The 12,914-nt window shown below is 32.7% G+C and overlaps 1 pseudogene; it reads left to right on the top strand.

Annotated features, from left to right (window-relative positions):
• The first annotated feature begins 287 nt into the window (after nt 1-287).
• The window catches only part of LOC123224026, a 45,615-nt pseudogene continuing 32,988 nt past the window's right edge, over nt 288-12,914 (top strand).

Genomic DNA, 12,914 nt, shown 5'->3' on the forward strand with positions numbered 1-12,914 from the left:
CTAATATTTAATTTGTAGGTAAATCATCAAGCTCTCCATATTCTAAGAGTAGATATTATGGTCCTGAATATAGTTAGCTGCGTTTGAAGGATCATAAAGAGAAAACATACTCGAAAGAAACCATGAAGTCTGAGTTAGAAATGTATCTTAAAGAACGTGGTGTTGAGATACCTGATAAAGTCAACGTAAATGACTTTAATGTACTTCACTAGTGGAGGGACAATCAATATAAGTATAAAGTACTTTCACAAATGACAATTGATATCTTAGCGATTCCTATTACAATAATGGTCTCTGAGAGCTCATTTAGTATGGGTAGTGGAGTGATTGACAAGTACAGGTCATCCTTATTGGTAAAAACAGTCAATATACTTATGTGTGAAGCTAATTGGATGAAAACACGTTATAATATTAAGAAACAAAATGAGGTAGTCAATTACTTATCACAACTACATGCTCTTTAAATTGATTTTTCATTTAATTGTTGACAGTATGATTAATAGCTTTTATTCGTTTTTAATTTTATGAATATGGAAGATGAAAATGAGACTACTGAGCTTATCTTATCAGATAAATAAAGACATAAGGTAACATAATGTTTAATAGCATTTAATTCTTAATTATCGTTGTCTTTATAATATTTAACAGTTGAGTAACTTTGAAGGTGTATTTGATGTTGTTTTTTCTTCTTAATAGAATCTAGTTGGATTTTCCTGGAATGCCATCTGGTTGATGTTTTTTGATCAACCTATTAGAGCATTTTGGGTTGCAAAAGTTGTCATTGGAAAGCCATATACAATCATTCAAGAATGTAATTTATTTACACCATCTTGGAACATTTTTGTTTCCTTTTCTTTTTTATGGGAAGCTTTAATAGTTATCAATCATGCAATTTATTTACACCATCTTGGAACATTTTTGTTCTTGCTTTTCTTTTTGGTGGAAATTTGCTTTGATCAATCATTCAAGAATGTAATAGTTCAGGGGCAAAAAATATATTTTTTGACTGAAAAAAATATCTTAAATTGGCTTCATAATCTGTTTGGCTTATTTTTCTATTTTAGGAGCTGTGAATTTCTCTGGCAGGAAGGGCCTACTGCATTTGAAACAAAGGAGGAAGCAGATCAAATTTTATAGGTACATCATTATCTATATGCTTGCTTTTCTATTTATCTGTTGACCGTATCTTTTATGAGCATTAAGTTTATATTGGCTGGGATTAATATATCTGAACTTAAGAATTGTTTGATTATTCTAGTATTGGACCATGGTTGATGTTTAATAAATTAAACTTTTTGCTGTTATCTGTTGGGCCTAAGTAATTGCAAAAATCAATTTATTCATGTATACATAGCCTATTTTAGCATACTGTCAAATTTTAGTTTGGTTGATTGTGTTGATGTGTATGTTTTCTTTTTTTTTGGGGGTTTTTGGGGAAGTTTAAGCTTAGGAGCAATCTTCCTCTAAAAGAATCGAAAGAACTGAATTTTTTAAAAAATTTTTTGGTGGCTGATTCTAATATGCTTTGTTAACTATACATTTTACATTATTTATATCTTGAATTTACTTGGACTGTATGCTCGATTAAGCATCTGTCTTCACAGGATTGTCATAGATGCTTGATGCTTGTTATCTGTTTCTTGGAGTTAAGTCCTTGATGCTTGACATTATAACTATAGCTTAAATTTTTTCAACAATTTGGTCCACCTTTCTAACCCTTGAATTTGAAGTCTTTTTATCTATTGTGATTGCAATATATGTGTAATCTCTATCTTTTTTCTTTTCCCTAAAACCATGAGTAGAAATCAAATTCTAGAATGATATTTCAGGGGGGAAAGAGCACAGTGGAAAACAGTTAGGTTTTACAGGTATGAACTTTTTCTCTGTTTGTTGTCAATAAATATGACATTTAAAGTTGAGGTTCTATAACATTTCTTTAGCCTCTCTAATCTCTTCAGAAGGACTATATTGACCTCAGGACCTCCTATTAGCAAGGATTTAGCATCTAAATTGTTGAATTGGGAACCACTAAATTTAAATTAAAAAATAAAATTTTTTGAGTCAACACTACAGGCGACAATTAATAGATCAAAGGGAAATCAGACTGAATTATCCAGAGCTGAGCTGATTCAGAAAAGTTGTTGTTGCAAGGTTGCAGGTATTTCCAAATCTTTTAAGATATTGCATGACATCTTCATAGAAAATAATCAAACTCAGTTTTTAACTTGTCAATTATTGGTTTGATGGTTCAGGTCGTGACATGGATTTGCTTGAACTGTCAGCATTGGACAATGTTCGTCGTGGACAAGGCTGTGGAGGATGTAGAATTCAATAACAAATTTCAACTCTGGTAACTTCTTTCTAATAAATTTAAGATGGAAAATTAAGAATTCTTGTGTATCCAATTGATTGTAATTGTATATGCATGACTGCATCAAATTGTAGAAAATGTAATTATGTTAGTTTCTGAGGTTTAACGAGTGATCTTCTCTGATCTTCAGTATTATTATTTATTAGTTTTCTTTTCTGAAGACTTCCCAGCAGAGTAAACTTCAATTTGACTGCACCCTTTCTAGAAAAGTTATAACATGATTTAAGCAGATATTCTTTTATTGGCTTACCTTGTTGATTTGGCTTTCGTAATTAAGTTCTACTCTTCCACTGTTTTCATACACGTGCCTGTATAAGTATATCAAGTCTGTTGTATCAATGCAGCAAGATCAAAATTTTCTTGATTCACAAGCTCGCTTTTTTTTAAGTAAGCTTTTGAAGAACCTGTACATTCTTATATTCCCCCAAGAAATGATATAGAAGACGACTGGAAAAACTGAGGATGATATGGAAGATAAGGCGAGCGAAACTTATTTGAAGATGCGAAGCTTATCAAATCAAAATATGGTGAGCAAAGCTACAAAAGGGAAATATATGATCTTGTTGAGAAGTCCACTATGTTGACGATATCAGTGAGTTCAAAATGAGGAAGCTTATGATCAGAAAGAGAGATTTGCAGTGCTTATGAAACGTTGTTGTCGTTATGAACTGCCAATTGCCATCCTTATGTTGTGTCTAGATGGAAATTTCTGTTAAGGAAAGAAGAATAATAAAAGCAAAAAGAATTATCCACGAGATGACGACTCTGATGAAGGGTCAATTTATCAACGGATTTAAATTTCAGCACAAGTTCAGTTGTAATTTATTAATAGTTTTCTAAAAGTTTCTATTAAATTTATTTTTCTCATCTAATTTTATTAATTTTATAATTATAATAAAAAAATTCTGACTTTTGTTATCAGAAAACTAACCAAATGCGAACCCATTTATAGTTAATAATTATTAAAATAATAATTTAAAATTCCAAAAATTATTTTAATTTTACTCTGCAATTGATCCTAATTAATTTTAATTTAGTTTTTTGTTACGATTGAGGGGGTCCTAAAGGCTCAATGTGATACAGGCCTTTAAAATTCATAACAAGTTAGAGAATGGGTCAAGTCCTAGGGCAAAATATGAGTAAGGTTGAATGTTTTGGTAGTATATATATGTGACCTCGTGAACTTTAAGCTCACTAAGCTCGGCTCGTTAAGCATTTCGAGCTGACCTCGTTAACAAGCTCGCTAAGCTCGGATAATTAAGCATATTCGAGCTTAGTTCATGAAAAGCTTGCTAGTAGCTTGGCTCGTTAAGTATTTTGAGCCAGGCTCGTGAACAACTTGCGAGTGGCTTGCGAGCTAATGAGCTCGAGTACGAACTGGCTTTTTGTTCGATTCAGTGATCTCGAGCCGTGGCTTGAGCTCGCATGAACAGTCATCGAGCTATGATCGAGCTTATCTAAGTTCGAGCTCGGCTCGAATCCACCCCTGTATGTATGTTATAATATGTATGAGAGTTTTTGTCTCGCACGCCTTAAGCATTTGTAGTATATATCAATCTGATTTAGGTGAAAAACACTAGACAACTATCAAAAATATCTTAAAGTACCTGAGAAGGATTAAAGATGTGTTCTTGCTTTATGGCCGAGATTTTGAACTCACTGTTAAGGGTTACAATGATGTTAGTTTCCAAACTAATGAGATGATTTTAAATCCCAATCGGGATTTGTCTTTTATTTAAATGGTGGTGCAGTTAAAAAACTCCAAGCAAAGTACAGTGGCTGATTTTACAATAGAGTCTAAGTATATTGCCCTCTCAGAAGTGATAAAAAAGGTTGTATAGATCAAGAAGTTCTTGACAAAACTTGGAGTAGTTCAAGCATTGTTGAGCCAATTGAACAATATTGCAACAACAATAAAGCGATTGCTTAAGCAAAAGAGTCGCAGTCTCATTAGAGGTCCAAACACATACTCAAATGATGTCACTTGATTCAAGAGATTATTTAGCATGGTGAAAAAAGAATAGAGAAGATTGATAAAGATGACAATTTGGCTAACCTGTTGACACAACCTATGTCGTAGTAGAAGCATGATAGGCATGTAGTAGGATTAGGCATTAGATAGATGGCCGATTGGCAGTACAAGTGAGAGATTGTTATGGTAGGTGCCCTAGAGCCAATTGATTTGACATTTATGATGTAATTTTATTTCATTAATTAATAAAAAATGTATTGTTATTCAATTCATATTTGTGCCTTTTTCATATGATTGTGTGAATAACATGACTTTAGAATGGTAAAACTGTGACAAGAAGATCAAATGACTAATCGTGAGAACCCTATACATATAATAAGTAGTCATTCTAAAAAGGTCCATAATCTCAACATTACAATAAATAAAGGCACATGTAATGATGATAAGATTATCATAGTGTTGAGTGACCCTATTGAAAGGTGGCTACAATTCTCACATGTCAAAGCTGTTCATACACAACTCAGTGCAACATATAGGTTCACATTGTAAATGTATTCATCAGATTGACCCTACTAGAGGATAACTATATGGATGGTTGTTCTAGTGTCTATAGGATAAATCCTCTGAACACCACAAGGGCATGTGATCCTATGACTTAAGCTCACTAGACTACCTCCTGTAAAGATCGATATGATTTGACACTATCCAACATACCATCGTAACTGAGCTACCATAAAGGTAGTGAATGGGCATATCATGAGATATATTGAGGCTATGGTTGATCAATAAAAGATTTGCATTATTAAGCATAGGAAAAGATATCTCATATGAGAATACTGAATGACATTCATGAATTCTTGAATTTATGGCCATAATGGAATAAGGTTGTAGCCTAATTTGTGTAACTTATTAATGTGCATCAGTTCATACTGAGAAATTACTGAGATAGATACATTTCTATGTTTTAGCCTTGAGAGATATTGATTGATAAAAGGATTGAATTGCATATAATTGTGATATCGTAAAAGCTTAAAAGATGTTCACTGACACTCTATCATCCAAATGGCCATAACGCTTTGTTAGAAACCAATCTTAGTTTGTGTATGAATGCAACCTAAATTTAAATACTACCATTTTAATAGAGAACTTATAGGTCACACGTATATAGGGGTTGATTCAAACCCAGAGGCAAGGATTACTTGGTGATAGTCTTAGTGTTAAGGAAAAAAAGAAATATGCAAATAGACTAGTTTGCCCTATAGGTTAAGAGGACTCAGTTTGACCATGTTTTGACTGAACTGCAAAGCCACGTGTACTTGGCATTACCGGTGTAAGCCATGCATAATTAGCCCAACTACACCATGCTTTAAAGAGGTATGTCATGACTGGACATGTATTGTCTAAGCTATGCATGCTTGGAGATATGCATGGGTAGCAACAAGTGTGCCCCTGTGCATGTTACTTTTGCAAGTGTAAAGTTAAAATCCTAATTGAGTTAGGATTCTTGTGCATTTATAGATATATAATAGATAGATAACTATTTTATTCGCGTCAACCATCCAATTTTATTCGTGTCAGCCATCCAACACACATAATACACATACGCTTTCACAGAAACCTTAGTAGTTATCTGGATTTTTTTGTTTTTCTCTCTTCCTCCTGAGAACATGTTTTCATCCAACATATCAGAGCCTTAGTAACCTTCTTCTTAGACATCCTCTCGTGTTCGTGCTCTATATGGATACTAGGGCATTGTTTCATGAGGGTTGGATAATGTTCGTTTCTTTGCCATGTGAAGACTTGGATGAGCCACCAACTTAGGGATAAACCCTAAAACACCCTATAGGTATGCTAGTCAAGGTTTTAGGATTGTATGATTTCATAAATTTTTAATTTCACTACATTGTTAGTTATCGACACTTTAAAGCCCTACATGTATATCACTTTTTTTGTACAATCTCTAAGATTAAGTGATATCGTCTAAGCATGTGCTTAGATCTCTAATGAGACCGTAACTCCTTTGCCTGAGCAATCGCTCCATTGTTCTTACAATGGAGCTTAATTGACTCGACGATACTCAGAACCACTTTAAGTTCAATAATGATGTTTTTGTCCATACAATATCTTTTGTAGCTTTTGAAAGGGCAATGTACTTGGACTTTATTATAGAATTAGTCACTGTATTTTGCTTGGAGCTTTTCCAGCTAACTACACCACTATTCAAACAAAACACAAACCCTGATTATGATTTGTAATCATTTCAATCAGTTTGGAAATTGGCATCACTATAGCCTCTTATAATGAGTTTAGATTCCCTTCCATAAACCAAGAACATATCCTTAGTCTTTCTTAGTTCTTCAGGATGTTTTTGATAACCATCTAGTGTTTTTCACCTAGATCAAATTGATATCTACTATAAATGCTCAAGGTGTATGAGATATCAATCCTCGGACATAGCATGACGTATATGATTAATTTTATAGTGAGGTATATGAGATTCTACTCATATTATCTATTTTGGATTATATGTTAGGACATATATCTTTTGAAAGATCTATACTATAGGACATAGACAAAAATTCTTTTTTAGATTCTTCCATATTGAATCTACTCAATACCTTGTCTAGTAGATGTTTTGACTTGGGCCTAATAGTCTACGCTCTTTATCTCAGTAAATTTTAATCCTAAGATTATGGACTATTTTTTCTAAGTCTTTCATAGAGAAACAGTTAGATAAACAAGCCTTTACCAATTGCAAGTTCGGCATGTCTTTTTCAATAATCATGATGTTATCTATATACAATACTAGAAATGTAATTACACTACCACTAACGTTCTTCTACAAACATAATTAATCTTTTAATGAATCTGAACTCAAGAATAGCTTCATCAAAATGAATATTCCAACTTCTTAAAGCTTGCTTAAGTCCATAAATAGACGTTTCCAGCTTGCATACTTTATTTGCCAATCTAGCAAGAACGAAACTATTAGGTTGCATCATATAGACGTCCTCTACAAGGTTACCATTTAGAAAAGCATTCTTGACATCCATCTAAGAGATTTCGTAGTTATAGTGTGCAACTATAACAAGCATTATACTACTAAAAGGTTTTACCATAGTAGATACTATATTTTTGAGTAAAACCTTTGGCAACTAAATATGCTTTAAAGGTATTCATGTTACCTTCCATGTCAGTTTTCTTTTTGAAAACCCATTTGACTTTATGGGTTTTACCCTTTCAAATGCATCTACTAGAATCCATATTGGTTTTGGTACAAAAAGTCTATTTTAGATTTCAAGAAATCTAACTATTTATCAGAATCTGGACTTGAAATATCCTCATCATAAGTCTTAGGTTCATTATCATTTATGACTAACACGTCATCATGCTGAGTTAGGAGAAAACCAAGTCTCTCTAGCTCATAAAGTACTTGTGTAAACTTATATAGCATTTATGTACATTGTGGTTATTCCACCTAAGGTGGAGGAACTTCCTCATCATGCTCAACCGTTTGTGATGACACATCATCCTGTCTAATATCTATGGTATCTTATGGGTTAGAAACTTCATTGAGTTCCACCTTTCTTTTATTGGTTTTCCTAAGAATAAATTCATTCTCAAGGAAAACACTAGTGTGAGTAACAAAGACCTTTTGTGCTTTCAAATGGTAGAAGTAATATCCCTTAATTACTTTCAAGTATCCCACAAAGGCACACCTTTCAGATTAAACATTTAACTTGTTCAAAATCATTTTTTAACATAAGCTTTACAGCCCCAAAATTCTAAGTAATCTAGATTGGGGTTTTGCCGAATCCACAACTCATATGAAGTTTTATTCACAAATTTAGATGGGACACGGTTCAATGTATAGGCAACAGTTTCTTGAGCATGACCCCAGAAAGACATGAGTAGATTAGTAAAACTCATCATAGACTTGACTATTTCTATCAAAATCTTATTCCTCCGTTTGAATACACCATTACGCTATGAAGTTCTAGAAGGAGTGAGTTGAGATACTATCCTATATTCAGGTATTATCTGAATTCAACACTTAGGTATTCACATCCTTAATCACTTTGGAAGACTTTAATTTGTTTCCTAAGTTATTTTTCTATTTTATTCTTGAATTCTTTGAATTTATCAAAGCATTTAGACTTATGTTTCATCAAAAACTTGTAGTTATATCTACTGAAGTCATCAGTAAATGTGACAAAGTAGGTTTCCTTGTATCTGTTATACATTATCATAAGTCCACACACATTGTTGTGAATGATCCCTAACAGTTCAATCATCATTTCACTGTGTCTAGTGAAGGGTGTTTCAGTCATCTTACCTAATAAGCATAATTCGCATTTATCATTTGATTGGAATTCAAATGATTGTAAGATTTTTTGTTCAAGAAGTCTTTATCTATGTTTCGATCTTATGTGGCGTAGCCTGTAATGCCACAGATATGTGTTATTTAGATTATTTGGTTTTAATCATTTATTATTTTGCACATTAGGAATTTCATTATCTAGTTTCATAATATATAAATCATTATATAATTAAGTTGTTTTGTAGAAGATATTATTTAAGTTGATAGTTATAATAACCCCAGTAATGAAAAAAGAACATCCCTCTTTGTCCAAAACAGACATAGAAAATAAGCTTTTAGAAATAGAAAGTACATAATAACAATGTTTTAATTCTAAAACTAGCCTAATGAGAAACCTAAGATAATAAACCCGTACGGTTAATGCAACAACATATACTCTATTTTCATCACGTAGGTCAACCTCTTATTTGGTGAGCAATTACTTTACCACAGTCCTTGCATATCAGAACAAATATAAGAACTACATCCTATGTTTACAACCCAGGATGAATAGAGAGAATAGTTTATCTCAATGACAAAAATACCTAAAGTAGTGGCTTCAGTTGCCCTAGCAAAAAGGATAAAGGCTTGGGTTTAGCCTTTGCCCTTAGCCTTGACTTTTGATGTTTAAGCTTCAACCACAAGTAGAATTGTCGAAGTTACCTTTCCTACTTCTTGTTCAACTTACATGAGCTTATACAACAACTTCTCAAGGGTTTTATCCTTTTTGTTCAGGTTAAATTTCATAATGTAATTAACCAATGATTTAAGGAGAGCTTTCAACATTAGGTTAATGGCAAACTCATTGTTAATGATGAAGCCTAAGTTCTCTAACCGTTCAATATAGCCAATCATCTTGACCACATAAGGGCTAACCTATCATCCCTCAAAGAATTTACAATCAAACAACTGTAAAGTTTTACGACGCCATTAACCAACATTGCAATAAAATTAAAATTTTTTTAAAAATATCAAAAATCCTAAAACCTATCCAGGATACTTGTTTTAATGCATATATTCATTAACATGTTAAACACACATAGGGTGTTTAGAAAGTATACCTGCATGTGGCTATGTAAAGATCACTATCCAACTCTCTTGAGACGACACTTTGGTATCCACGTGAAGAACGACTAAGAGGTGATCTACAAAGAACGTTGTTAGGGCTTTTGTCAACTGAACTTTGAAAATTAGATCATGGCAATAGAATCTTGTGTCAATAAGATTCTAGGCATAGAGATGTGTGCTTAGGATTATTTCGTTCAAAAAATTTGACTCAAACTAAATACCTTTATTTGTAAAGTGTGCATGAATCCTAAGTTAGTCAGGACTCTAACTATTTAGGTGATAAGGTGTTCAAGAGTTCTTATTAAATTAATACTTTTAATTTATTAAAAGTTTTAATGTATAGAAATGCTAATTAAATTAGGATTCCAACTTAACCTAAACTTTTTATCAAACAAGGACTTTAAATTTATTGAAAGCTTTAATGCATAGGAATCCTAATTAAATTAAGACTCCAACTCAACCTAAACTTTATATCAAACAAAGACTTTAAAGAATCTTTGTTTAACTAAAATACCTTACCCACAAGTTAACTCAACCAGTTAACTCGCATCCATCATTTGACTTTGCTCAATTGGACTCCTAAGTGGATCCAATCGAAACCATATGTCCATTTGTACGATGCCATGTGGCACCATGCACACCAATTGATTCTAGTCAAAACACATTCATATGTTTCTCTCTTTCCATGATCACAGGATTGTTGTCAAACAATCCCTACCTCTTGGTTTATATCAACCCCTCAATGCATGTGACCCATAAGCTTTCTATTGAAGCAGTAGTGTCTAAATTTGGGAATTTGGGTTGAATTCAAACATAGACCAAGATTGGCCTCTAGCAAAGCGTCATAGCCACCCAAACGATAGAGTGTTAGTGAACATCTTTATAAGCTTTGCAACATCATAGTTACGTGCAATTCAATCCTTTCATCAACCAATATCTTTTAAGGCTCAAATATAGAACTGTGTCTATCTTAATAGTTTTTCGATATAAGTTGATACACATTAATGACTTACACAGATTAGGCTATAACCTCATCTTACTATGGTTATAGATTTAAGCAGTCATGAATGTCTTTTAGCATTCATATATGAGATATATTTTCCTAAACTCAAAAGTGACGAATCCTTTATTGATCAATCATAGCCTCCATATATCTTATGATATGATGATTCACTACCTTTATGATACCCCTACTACGACGATACATTGGATAGTGTCAAACCATATTGATCCTTACATAAAATAGTCTGGCAACCTCAAGTGAAAGATCACACGCACCTATTGTGTTCAGAGAATTTGTTTTATAGACACTAGATCAACCATAAATATGAATATCCTCTAGTAGGGTCAATCCAATGAACAATCTACAACATTCACTTATGTATTATACCAAGTCATCAATAAATAGCTTCGACATGTGAGAATCGTTGCCACCTTTTGATGGGATCACTCAATACGATGATAATCTCATCACCATTACTTGTACCCTTAGTCATTGAAGTATCAAAATTGTGGACATTTCTAGAATGGCCATCTAATGTGTGTATAAGATTCCCACGATTAGTCATCAGATCCCCTTGTCATAATTATACTATTATAAAGGTATGTTATCACACAATCATATAATAGACAAATATATGAACTGAATAACTATAAATCATTTTATTAAATAATGAGATAAATTACAATTACATATGTCAAATTAATTGACTTTAAGGCATCTACCCCAACAATTTCTTACTTATACTATAGTTAATCAGTCATGTATCTAATGCCCAATCCTACTACACATTTTGTAATACCTCAGGTATGTTCCAGGGGCATTTACGTCTTTTAACCCTGTTTTACGATACTTCCAATGTTTTAAATATATATATATATATATGTTATGTATGGGGGCATTTATATAAATATACATATGTAAATAAATACAAAAAGAAAACAAAAAAAAAAAAAGAGAAAGAGAAAAAGGGAGATAAAGCTTAGATAAAGGGAGAGTAAAGTCAACAAAGGCAACTCATCCCATTTGTTTTCTATCATCTTCTTCTCCCGTAAAGCTCCAGTAGCCACCATTCTTCATGTTTTTCCTTTGCTTTGTTGAAGAAAAAGGAAGGATTTGAGGGAGTTGGAAGATAAGAAAAGAAAAGAAAAGAAAAGGAAGCACTTGGAAGCTTTGGTAACCAAATATCTCCTTCCTTCTCCTTTCATCTATGTTTATATGCATGTTATATGAATATGTTAGTGTGTTTTGGTATTGATTTAAAGTGATCTTGATAATAAAGGAAGCAAAACAAAGAGGAGGAAGCCAACTTGCAAAGATTTGGCTTGAAATAAGGTAAGGGGTTTCCTCCTTGATATGTCACATGTTTTAGGCTTTTGGTTCCTTAGATCTATGTTATAAATGTTGATTTTGATGTTGAGGAATATTGTTTTGCCATTTGGGATGTCTATGTATGTGATTTTGTTCATGGCAGAAAGTTGCATAATATTTACAGTTTTTGCCATTGCGTTCGTCCCATGTTTTGGCTGCCTTATTTGATGAATTATGAGTGCTATTATATCTTGTTGGAAATATCTTTGAATGATCTTTCCAATGATATATAACTTGTATGAATTAAAGATCATTTGGACTGTTAAAGATTGTATAAACCGAAAGGACTGCTTTATCAAATAAACAGGGGAGGCAGTTTTTGCCACTGACTTTATCTGCTATTTTGACTGCCTGATTGAATGAATTATGAGTTCTATTATAGCTTTTTGGAAAGCTCTTTGAATCTATTTTCAACGATATAAATTTTGTATGAATTAGAAACCGTTTGGGCTGTTAAATAGTATGAAAAGAATGCTGCCCCGCTAAATGTCTGTTCTGTGAACAGTATGTCGTAATTTTATCATTGAGTTTAGCTCACGTTTTGACTGCCTTATCTATTGAATTATGAGTGTTATTATAGCTCGTTGGAAAGCTCTTTGAATCCTCTTTTTAATGATATATAGCTTGTATGAATTAGGAACCGTTTGGGATGTTAAATTGTATGAAAAAGAAGGCTGCCCTGTTAAATGACTGTTCTGTGAACAGTGTTTCATAATTCTGGGCAAGAAAGAAAGAAGGAAAGAAAGAAAGAAAGAAAAGGAAGAAGGAAAGA

This window comes from Mangifera indica, chromosome 8, assembly GCF_011075055.1.
Source record: "Mangifera indica cultivar Alphonso chromosome 8, CATAS_Mindica_2.1, whole genome shotgun sequence".
Lineage (NCBI taxonomy): Eukaryota > Viridiplantae > Streptophyta > Magnoliopsida > Sapindales > Anacardiaceae > Mangifera > Mangifera indica.